Below are 12,064 nucleotides of genomic sequence, written 5' to 3' on the forward strand. Positions count from 1 at the left end.
GGTACAGCCCACGCTGCGAAGTGGCAATCATAATCTTATTAGGCTTCGGGTTAGAACAGAAATGAAAGTTAAATGGGTGGAGAATGGACATGCAGTCAATTTTTAAAGGCAGATGTCAATAAGATGGGAGATAGAGTGATTCAAATCAGGTGGGATGAGGACTATAACCATCTGATTGACAATCAATGGCAATTAAGCTCCTAAGGTCCAGATTCTCAAATGTATTAAGGAGCCTAATTACTACTGGTTTCATTGATTGCTTTGAAACTGGGACTCAGGCACCTAAGTCACTGAGGACCATGGGTGTTAGACCCCCAAATGCCTTTAAAAATCTGGCCCTTAGGTGCTTTTGAAAATTTTACCCAAGATCTTTTTTATCTTTAACTACTATGATTTCTGTTTAAGAAATGCCCAACTAAAATTACCTATTACAAATCCTGAAAAACTACAACACAACCAGTGGGGCAGATTTGCCCTGCTCAAAATACAGATCTTCAAACATGGTCCCACCCTTTCAGAATAATGATTTTTTTTTTCAGGCATGCAAAACTGGGGGTCTATAACGGACAAGTATCCAGTAGCCAAAAATGACTTCTCTATTTTCATTGTTTGTTTTTGGTTTCTCTAGTTCTTCCAGGTCTTTCATCGGCACTACTTGTTTAAACAATGTTGGCACCAAATGAACCCATTCTCTCTGGTGCAGAAGATTAGTTCGCCTTTCAGTCTTACTACAGCAAAAAGATCCGAACTAACTGCCATTTGATCATAAACAATAAGCACGTGTGGGTCAGAAGCATATGTTCTTGTGTAGTGAAGAATTGGAAAACAACCACTTGGATTTTGTTTAAAAAAACACTTGGCACCTATTAAATATAGAGGGTGAAAGTAATGCAATTGGAGAATTAGCACAAGGCCTAAGCACCACGTACATCCCACTTAAAGCTGTACGCTGACCCACTCACAAAGAACAGTTCTTCTAAGCATTGAGTTTGGCCTAGATCCTCAAAGGTATTTAAGCACCTAAATAGAAGTTAGGCGGCTAAATACCTTTGAAGATTTGGCCTTTTGTGTCTTTATTATGGGGAGGCAGAGTTGCCAGCTCTCACAGTTTTATCACTAGCCTTACAATATGTAGTGATCTTAAAGCCCCAGATCCTGGAGTCAGTTGATTATGTGAGAATCTCTGTTCTCAGCCCTCATAACTGCAGTGGTTGAAAATGTGGCCCCTAAAGGTTTAAAAGCCAGAAGGTAAAAAAGAAAATCCCCAACATTTTGATTATTAGTCTTTAAATCTCATGACTTGAAGCCAGTCTCATGTTTTTTGGCAGCTTGACTCATGATATTTGACCGTTTGGGGTAGCCAATATAGCAGGAACACCAGAGAATTGGTCAGACGCTAATGCTTCCATTTTTGGAAAAGGATCAATGAAGCTTATTTCAGCTACAGCTCCGGAGTAGCCTCGCTGGAGGGAAAGTATTGGAAACACTGGTGGCAGGTTAGTTTAAAAACCATTTAGACACACCCAGTATAATTTAGTACACGATCTGTAGCCTGGTGCCATAAAAGGAAATTCTTATCTAAGAAGTATGCTCAAATCTTTTTGAACTGGCAGATAATGATGAAGCAGTGGCTATAATTCATCTGTTTTCCGGAAAGCGTTTGCCATTGTCCTGTGCATCAGACTGATTTACAAGGCCAGGAAGAATGATGCCAAGGGAGAGAACATTGATTAAAAACTGTTTCACTAAGTGATACCAGAAGGTGGCAGGTGCTGCAAAGCAACTCCTGTGCTGCTGCACCCTGAACAACCCTTTCTCGTGGGGAAAAGGGATTTTGCCCTTGCTACCATGGCACTCCAGATTGACTACAATGCTTTACAACAGGGAAAGGAGTCCGTTCGGGGGAGAGCAGTACTAAGGGGAGCACCACAAGGTGCTGTCCTTCAGAGGTGACACTGACATGAGATCTCCCTGACCACACGTACTCATGGGGCTTTAAAGATCCCATGGTGCAGTGGATGTTCAGCTACTGGCTAAATTCAAATCTGGGTAATTAGTTAGGCCCAGATCCTCAAATGTATTTAGGCTCCTAACTTCCACTGGGCTCTAAGTCCCTTTGTGGAGCTAGCCCTGACTGCCTCCCTAAATTCCCCCCTGCATTTTCAAATGGACATGGCATTTACTTCTTCTCCTAAACTGGGATTCTCAATAGTGCTCAGAATTGGCCTGTCTGCTGCCATTGAAGAAAGTGGTAAAATGCCTATTGTCTTAAAAAATCCTATGCCTCATATGTATTATTGATGTACATTGTCAAACATGTTGGATTCCACCCCAGAGGTGGCTGCATCTGAATGGTGATTCTTGCATATAATGTTTCTAGTTTTGTATAGTGCTTAGGGATCTTTTGGGGTGAAAGGGGTTTGATAAACACGTAGAGTTGGGATCTTCAAAAGCTTTCAGCATTGCCCGAACTCCTAGCCAATGTTAAAACTCCATTGACTTCAGTGGAAGCACTGTTGGGTCAACGATGAGCATTTTTGAAAAATCCACCAATCAGTTATTATTATTGTCATGGTTGGTAGTCAAGTACTGGCCACTCTTCTTTGGCATATCATTTGTCTTGAAGATTGGTTAGTAGGGCTTCACTGTGCTGTAATTTTCTTGGGTTACTTGTAAGGCCTGGTCTACACACAGTTTTTGTCCTGATTTAATTATTTTTATGAGGGGTGTGCATTTTTTCCAAAACAGTGAAATAACTCAGCAAATCATCAGGTGCTGATTTAATTACCTTCTAAAAGCAAGGTGCTGATATAACTCTTTTTTATTGCAACAGTGAAATCAGCAGCTACATTTACAGGAATAAGGAGCTATAATGGTATCCTCATACTGGTAAAACTGTGTCCACGATAGGCGGAGTTGTACCACTTTAACTACACTGCTTTAGCTATACTGGATAGCTATACTATAGTGAAAGTGCTATGCTACAACCTTTGTGTGTAGACAAGCCCCAAGAAGAGCTACTAGTGCAGAGGTTCTGAAACAATTTGTAGAGTGGGAATATAGTACTGAGAGCCATTGAACTAAACTGTAAACCCTGTATATGATGGAAACCACGTCAAGCCATGTCAGTTTTGGGCCCCACACTACAAGAAGGATGTGGAGAAATTGGAAAGAGTCCAGCGGAGGGCAACAAAAATGATTAGGGGTCTGGAGCACATGACTTATGAGGAGAGGCTGAGGGAACTGGGATTGTTTAGTCTCCAGAAGAGAAGAATGAGGGGGGATTTGATAGCAGCCTTCAACTACCTGAAGGTGGGTTCCAAAGAGGATGGAGCTCGTCTGCTCTCAGTGGTGGCAGATGACAGAACAAGGAGCAATGGTCTCAAGTTGCAGTGGGGGAGATCCAGGTTGGATATTAGGAAACACTACTTCACTAGGAGGGTGGTGAAGCACTGGAATGCGTTACCTAGGGAGGTGGTGGAGTCTCCTTCCTTGGAGGTTTTTAAGGCCCGGCTTGACAAAGCCCTGGCTGGGATGATTTAGTTGGGAATTGGTCCTGCTTTGAGCAGGGGGTTGGACTAGATGACCTCTTGAGGTCCCTTCCAACCCTGATATTCTATGATTCTATAAGCCAATGGGTGTGGCAGTACCCCTAATTCCAGCACCCATGTACTAGTGATACAGGATGATGCTTTCCTTGTTTAGTGAATCAAAAGCTGCATAGGAGACTACTGCCTACCATGCTGACTAATATTGTCTCACTGTTTCCTTGTGCTCCCATCCGCCTGTCTGTCTCTTCTCTTCTACTTAGACTAAGTTCTTTAGAGGCAGCGACCTTCTTCTTGGTTTGTGTGTGTACAGCGCCTAGCACAATGGGATCTTAGTCCATGACTAGGGCTCCTAGGCAGTACAGTAATACCAACAATAATAATATGAATGAACTTAGTTTTAATCTGTTTTTATTATAGCCACCATTTTGATCCTACTGCAAGCTTCCTTTCAAAACAACATGTCTCATCCCAAAGAGAATTTTCCTGATGAGATATTTTGAATAAATCTTTTTGAAAGGGTAATAATAGTCATCAGAATAAAACTGAGATGCACAGGAAATACAGAAAAACAGCACAAACCAAATTCAGAATGATTTGGATGATTCAGGCTCTTTTGGGCAATAAGCAGCATATGCAGTTCAACACATCAAGAGTTGAAAGTTAGTGTGTAGGTTTGAATGAATGATTCATTATTCTGCTCACACACTGGTTCCATAGCTGCTCTCGTCTGTACCCATCTGGATCTCAGGAGAAATTCCTAGAGTGTGTAATTGTGTATAATGGGATGATCCTGTAGCAGGAAATAGGTTTGTAAGCATTTTTATTCAGTACAATTGATGTCATACAGATACGGTCTGCAAGGAAGCAAAGTGGAGATATATATTGCAGTGAATCATTGGAGAGTTGATACAGTCTTTTGGGAGATTATCATTTTTAGGCAGTGAACGTATTTAAGACAAAGCAAGCAAGAAATGCACTGCATTTCATCAGACAATGTTGGATATACAGAATGTTTAAGTGAGAACTTCACAAGCTCCTCAGATTGCTCATAAAGACAAGTGTGCTCGGAATAAACACACAGGAGCATGCCTGGGTGCTGCAAAGCGGTTCCATATCACCTACCTCCAAATATCACCCAGGTCAATTTCCTAAGCGCGAGTGGGTCATTTTTTACTGTGACCATCACCGTGATATCTGGGTGCACTACAGAAATTACAGTCAGCAGCAATCTACACAGTTGATGTTTGGTTCCCGTCTCCTTTTCCCAGTGCCCATAAATTTTCTTTGTCACTTTGCATCATGCATTAGCTTAACTGCCTTTTTTCAGAGGCAAGTGTTACTGCGGCTATTCCATTTTGTAGAGAAGGCAGTAAGAGTGACTGTGACTCTTATCTCTTTTGGAAAGGAGTTCCACAGCCATTGGCCAGCAGACGAGAGAGCTCTGTTCCCTGCTCTTGTCTCATCCTTGTTGAAGACAGGTCCATTTTTCCCTCACAGATGTCCTAGTTTGTCCTTACCATGGAGGGAGAGGCACTCCTTGAGATAGCCCACAGCCCACTGGGTGTCAATTTGTTAGATTGGTGCATCTAGCTGTTTTTGTAGCACAGACAGGACTACTGCATGTTGTGGGAGACATGGTAGACTGCTCTTTCCAAAGGCGGGAATGGTGGTCTCCAATGGTAGAGGACCATGGTGCTCTTGATTGTCTTTTACCAGTCAGGAATGGCCTGGGTCAGTCACATATAAGACATTGGGTCCCCACTGTAGCTGTTTAGGGGTCTGTTGTATTTGTAGTTAGATTTAATTTAATATTTGGCATCAGCACTAACTGGGTTGCTTAAATACGGTGTATTTGTTATGGTTCAAAGGTACAATGGTATTGGCTCTTGGAGCATTATTTTGCTTCATGCATGATTTTTGTATTCTGATGTGGGATATTCCGAGTAAAACTGTAAGACAAGAACCCCATAGTAGAGGCAGTGCTGTATATTTGGACTACTTCACTGCTACCTCATTTGTACTGCTAAGGCTACATGTTCCTACTAACACTGAACAAATTTACACAGGGCTAAGGGAGAGGCTCTTTCTAGTATATAAACTAGCCTCAGTGGTGTGTAAATATAATACACATGCTTTGTTGGAACTTGTAACCTCTGAATAAAAATGGACACATTCTTATATCACACAATGACATGTTTTCCCAATGCTGGTCATGTTTAGTATCTACCACCATCTAGAGGGCAGCAGATGCATAGCTCTTGTTTTCAAAGAGGAACCAAAAACGGGAAAAAAAATAAAAATCTATGTGCTGTAATTACACCTTGAGTCAGTTATGGGGCACCTTTATTCTGAGCCTTTGCTTCTCAAGGAAGCTATGTAAGACTAAGCTTCACTCTTCTACAGACCTTGTGCACGCTACACTGCGAGCTAGCTGACATGCATCAAAAAACTTCAGATTAACCCCCCTGCAGACACGTAGACACACCCTTAGTAGCCCAAAATGTACCATCTATATTAGGTATTTGGCCCTCATCACCATGGTATCTGAGTACCTCACAATCTTTACTGTATTTATCCTCACAGAACCCCTGTGAAGTAGAGACGTGCTATTAGCCCCACTTCAAAAAACAAAGTTGGGAAACTGAGGCACAGACTAAGTGACTTGCCCAAGATCACACAGGAAGTATGTGGCAGAGCACACAGCTGAACCCAGGTCAGTCCTAGGCTAGTGCCTTAGCCACTGGACCAGCCTTCCTCTCTATTAGCAATGCAATCTGTAAGGAGATGTTCACAGGACTGATGCTGGGATGGACAGTACTGTGAGCTGCAGAGGGGAATAGATGGAAAGAATTCTGAAGTAGAAAGTAGAAGAAGAAGTGGATAAATACCTGATGGCAATAATTTCAGATGACCCAATATCCTGAATCCTCAACTCATTCATTGCCTGGAGGAGTTCCAGGCCTCTTCGGTATGTCCCAAGCTGTGTAAAGACTTGTCTTCAGTGCATAGTTAACCTGAGTGTAGCCCCTAACTCAAGGCCCAGCTGCACTCAAAAACCCTCCTCCAGTGCGGTGGTGGTATAACCTGGAGTTGGCTGGCCAGTCAGGGAGTACAGGCTACAGCCTGATTTAGCACTACTGACTGCTAACACAATCGCTCTGTGCAGCTCAAGTGCCATTTCACAGTGTGGCGGCTCTCACTGGAGCGAGGCTAACTCAAGAGGAGTTAATTCAAGCATAGATAACTCCCGTTAACTCAGCAGTAAAGACACAGCCTTAGCGTAACACGTCTCTTTCTGTACCCAATCTATAGAGGACAAGAATCTGTTCCAGCTACTAAGCCTGGCTTAAGCCTGCTCTCTGCTCCAGAGGCCTTAGGTCAGTCCCTTGGGTCAGCCAAGATGGTGGCCATGACATAAATGGGGGCTCATCCAGGATTCCACATGCTCAGGACAAGCTTCCTCTGTCCAGGCAGAGTATGAAACCTACTGGTCAGTATGTTTTACGCATCCCCTTCTGTATCTGATCCACAGAGGATGCGAGTCTGCCACAGATCCTAGCTCACGTTGTTGTGGCTCGTGTTTTTACCGCTGGAGATCCCAGATTAAACACCTGAAGTGCCAGTTTCAAAGGTATGGAGAGTACATAAGGAGAGTACATGATTGGCAGTCCAGGGGAACTCCACCCCTCCCACTACCAGGGCCGGCTCTGGCTTTTTTGTCGCCCCAGGCAAAAAAGCCTCCGGCCGCCCGCCCCCCCCCAGCGCAGCAGGGGAGGGCAGCCAGAGCGCCGGGGGGAGGACGGCGAGTCCCGGTCGGGGCTCCACTCTCCGCGGCGGCCAGAGTGCCGGGGGGAGGGCGGTGAGTCCCGGTCGGGGCTCCGCTTTCCCCGGCAGCCAGAGCGCCGGGGGGAGGGCGGCAAGCCCGCCGCGGCTCCGCTGTCCCCGGCGGCCAGAGCGCCGGGGGGAGGGCGGTGAGTCCCGGTCGGGGCTCCGCTGTCCCCGGCGGCCAGAGCGCTGGGGGGAGGGCGGCGAGCCCGCCGCGGCTCCGCTGTCCCCGGCGGACAGAGCGCTGGGGGGGAGGGTGGCGAGCCCCGGCCGGGGCGCCGCTCTCCCCAGCAGCCAGAGCCGGAGCACCGCGCCGCCCCCCTCCAGGTGCCGCCCAAGCACAAGCTTGGTGGGCTGGTGCCTGGAGCCGGCCCTGCCCACTACCTCTAAAATCAATTGTATGTAGAGGAAATAGCTTGTGTTTCTTAAGTCATCATGGTTTACACTTGATATAGTCAATAATCTATTTTTTTCTAGGAGAGATTTGCCCAAACAAACCCTAAACTCCTAAATCTGAATCCAATTCTGAGTCCTGAATCCATCTTTCAAGACTATTAAAAAATGCCAGGGAAAATAATGCTCCCTCACTGAAAGGCACATTCTTATGGGTCTACCTCTGATACACAGCTACTGTGCTCAAGCTTGCAAGTCTCCAGAAGTCTGGGACTGCTCTTTGCATAGCGTGCAGCTTGCTGTCAAAGAAAGGGAAGAGGAGTTCCATCCAGCTCTGGTGCTGGTTTGAACACACATGCTATTTATGAAGCAATTCTCACTTTCACATTCCCCACTTAAATCCTTGCCTGTTGGAAAAACAAAAAGCTGAAGGGGGAGTATGAAAGGCAGGGGTGGATTAGTAGCATATGGTAATTACTTGAAGAATTTCCAAAATGGGCTAACTGCTCACACACATATTCAGTCCATGGGAATGGAATGGCTTTGAAAGGGGTCATTATAAATATGCAGTAACACAGAGTGCTAGCCAACTGTTTTGCACAGTTAGGCTCCTGTTCTGCTCTCAGATGGATGCACTGAAGATGATGGGAATTGCACTCTGTGAAAAGGGGTAGAAACCAGTTTTCTGGAGGCACTTAGACATGTGAATACCAATACCAATCTTAATGTTAAAATAAGCAGACCGAGGCAATCCAAGGCCATCTGCATTGATGGTGCTGATGAAAACCTTTGCCTTTAGCTAGTCTGCACTGAGGATTGTTGTAATACCAGCCGTGCATTGTTCCAACGACAACTTGCACAAACCCGTTCTGTTATTATCGTTTCCATTATCTGGGCTACTGCGGTTTCTGTTTCCTCCCTTCTGCTTCCCTTGTGCACACACCCTTGTCATAGCGGTGACCACAGCATAGTAGCACTCCTTAGAATTTCCCAACTGCCATCAACCTTCCCAGCCCAAGTGGAGGTTCAGGAGATAAAAGGCCATCACCCATTCCCAGTTCCTGTCTTTACTGCACTATAAACCATAGTGGAGGGGTAGGAACCTATGGCACGCGTGTCAAAGGCGGCATGGGAGCTGATTTTCAGTGGCACTCACACTGCTCGGGTCCTGACCACCAGTCCAGGGGGCTCTGCATTTTAATTTAATTTTAAATGAAGCTTCGTAAACATTTGAAAAACCTTATTTACTTTACATACAACAATAGTTTAGTTATATATTATAGACATATAGAAAGAGACCTTCTAAAAATGTTACAATGTATTACTGGCACGCGAAACCTTAAATCAGAGTGAATAAATGAAGCCTCGGCACAGCACTTCTGAAAGGTTGCCGACCCCTGACCTACTGCCTCCTCACCAATAAGAGCATCCTTATGATTCAAGACTCATCAACATGCACAAAACTTGCAGAGTTTCCCAGTAGGGACATACAGTATAGAAAGGCCATTAGGAGGAAACTACACAACGGTTGAACAGCAAGCTAACAGCTCTTCCATTTCCTCCTGGCCAGTACTGATCTCAAGATAACAGATCTGTGAAGCCACAATAACATTATCTTTGTGTTATTCTTTCCCTTTGTCCTCAAATACTAATTCACAGCACCATATGTTTAATTATTCACACCAGCTTGACTGCTGAGAAGATTATTTATCTCTGTTTCTGGTTATAAACACTTTACCACCGCAGAAGAGTTTTTCTTTAAAAAAGGAAGATTTTTTCCTAAATTAATTTATGTGCCAGCTTCAACTTTAACAGGCCTTCTTGATGTAATCATTCTGAGCTAAATATTCCAAGTAATCAATCAAAGCAATGGAACTAATTTTATAACTGTCACTTTTGATTTTTTCAATAAAAACTGAGCATTTTACTCACCGTACTGTTGTGATTCAAGCTCTTAAAACCTTCATTCAACTTGCAACCGAGCTTCAGACACATACTTGAAAATCAAAAGAGATGGCACAAATTGCAGAGAAACGAAAACAGATTGATTTTTTGGGGAATAAAAGAAACCTCTTGTTATTTTCTTTGAGTCTTTAGAGCGGTCTCCACAAAGCCTCATCATTTTTCCTTCTTCCTCTACCCAAACACCTAGAATGCCATAGTAACTCCATGCATACAAAAAACATACCATTTTAAAAGTTAGTGTATTATTGAGACTTCGATAGATCGATGTTCTAATAGCAGAGGCCCAAAGAACTGATCTCACAACATGGCCCTTGAAGGCAGATACTCTAACAGCCTTGGGGAGAAAGAAAGAATCAATCCTCTGTTGCTGCCTCTCTGGCTCACACAGTTTTGAGCCAATTACCTTTGGAACGATTTACCTGTTGGAGGAAGCAGAAACTGGGAGATTATCTGGCTCACGGTCGGTTTCCCTCAGTGTAAAGATGTCTGGAGAGGATCATCCTGGAGAAGAACCAGTCCATTAAACATAGCAGCGATGGCAGCTATAGTTCAAAATATCTGTATGCTGCCTTTTCCGTCAGCAAGGATTGAGAGCTACAGGAATACCCAGCTGTGTAAATTGTTCATTTGAATTATGTACGGTGGGTAAAATCCCGGCCATGTTGAAGTCAATGGGAATTTTACCATTGATTCCCGATAAATCGATCCCTGAATCGACGCCCATACTCCACCTCGGCAGGAGGAGTAAGCGGAATCGATGGTGGAGCCGCGACGGTCGACTTGCCCCCGTGAGGATGGCGAGGTAAGTTGAACTAAGATACTTCGACTTCAGCTACGCGAATAGTGTAGCTGAAGTTGCGTATCTTAGATCGATCACTGCCCCGCCGCGCCCCCCCTCCCCCCCCAGTGTAGACCAGCCCTAAGACTGCTTTACATCGGTATAAAGAGGCCTTGCTGTAAATGACAGTCAGGCCCCTAACTCTCGATTCAGGGCAGTTTCTTCTTGTAAACTAATTCTACACCAACATGACTGCACATTGAGATAACACAGATTTCGCCTGCACTTCGAATAGGAAATAACTGTGGTCGTTGTAGACAACCGCTGACTTTTTAAGCGTGTCCACAGTACATTATAATAATAATCATTGCAACATCTCCAGCCAGTCCTTCCATGACCAAGAAGTGACTGACAGGCCTCAGTGTTACTATTGTTCTTCTCTGTTATCTTCACTTCCAAGATCATAGAAGTTTGATGCAGGAAGCATATAATTAGCTGTGAGATTTAGAAGTCAGGGCAGAAAAGGCTTAAGGTGTCAATCAAGAGCTGCTTACTTTAGTCCCAGCCGCATCCTGCCTCGTTGAAAGGCCTTGCTGCCTTATCTTGGTTTATTGTGTTTATCCAGGGAACAGATTGTATTGGAAAGGTTTGAAGTCAGAGATAGCCTTGGGGCACTGGAAGGGCGGGTAAAGCATAAGAAACAGAGAATTAGCACGCTTTTGTTTTTGCAAAAGGGTTTGAATATGCCATGGCTGCTTTGTTCATGGAGGTCAGCAAGACCCTGCTCCTTTCTCTCTCAACTCAGAGCTTCCTTTATTCAGCTTTAAAATGGACAGACAATTTAAGAGCCATGTTAGAAAGAGACAAATTTCCTTGCAGATGTACCTTTGGATTATTAAAATAGAAGTCAAATTTTCCCATCTGTGTTGTTTTACTTTTGCTGTTTCTCTCAGCTTGGACAAAGCAACCTCAGTGAAGTCAGCTTCACTTTTGTGTATAATAATAATAAAAATACCTAGCTCTTATGCAGTGCTTTTCATCAGTAGCACTCAATGTGCTTTACAAAGGACATTACTACTATTATCCCCATTTTACAGATGGGGAAACTGAGGCACAAAGCGGTGACTTGACCTGGCCAAGGTCAATCAGCTGGCAAGTAGACTAACTGGGACTATAATCTAGGTCTTCAAAGTCACAATCCAATGCCCTATTCAGTAGGCTATCCTGACTCTCCCATAGTAAGCTTCACTTTCAGGTTCTCGGGGCTAAAATGTTTGGGGTGCAACCACCAAAGGGCAGTTTTAAAAAAATATTTCCATTAGCTACCTTAAACCAATGTTTCTGAACCTTTTCAGGTTGGCCACCTCTTATTCAAAGTCAAATTTTTCACAATCTCCTTACATTTATTTTATTATAAAAGTGAGAGTAAAAAAATGATAACAATGCGCAGCTCATATAATTCATTGGTGTGTATTTTGAGAGGTTGACAAAGAATACTTGACCTTGATGAGGGAGGGTATGAGGGGAGCAAGATTTTCTTTGCTTTAGATGG

Source organism: Trachemys scripta, chromosome 9 (genome assembly GCF_013100865.1).
Source record: "Trachemys scripta elegans isolate TJP31775 chromosome 9, CAS_Tse_1.0, whole genome shotgun sequence".
Classification (NCBI taxonomy): Eukaryota; Metazoa; Chordata; order Testudines; family Emydidae; genus Trachemys; species Trachemys scripta.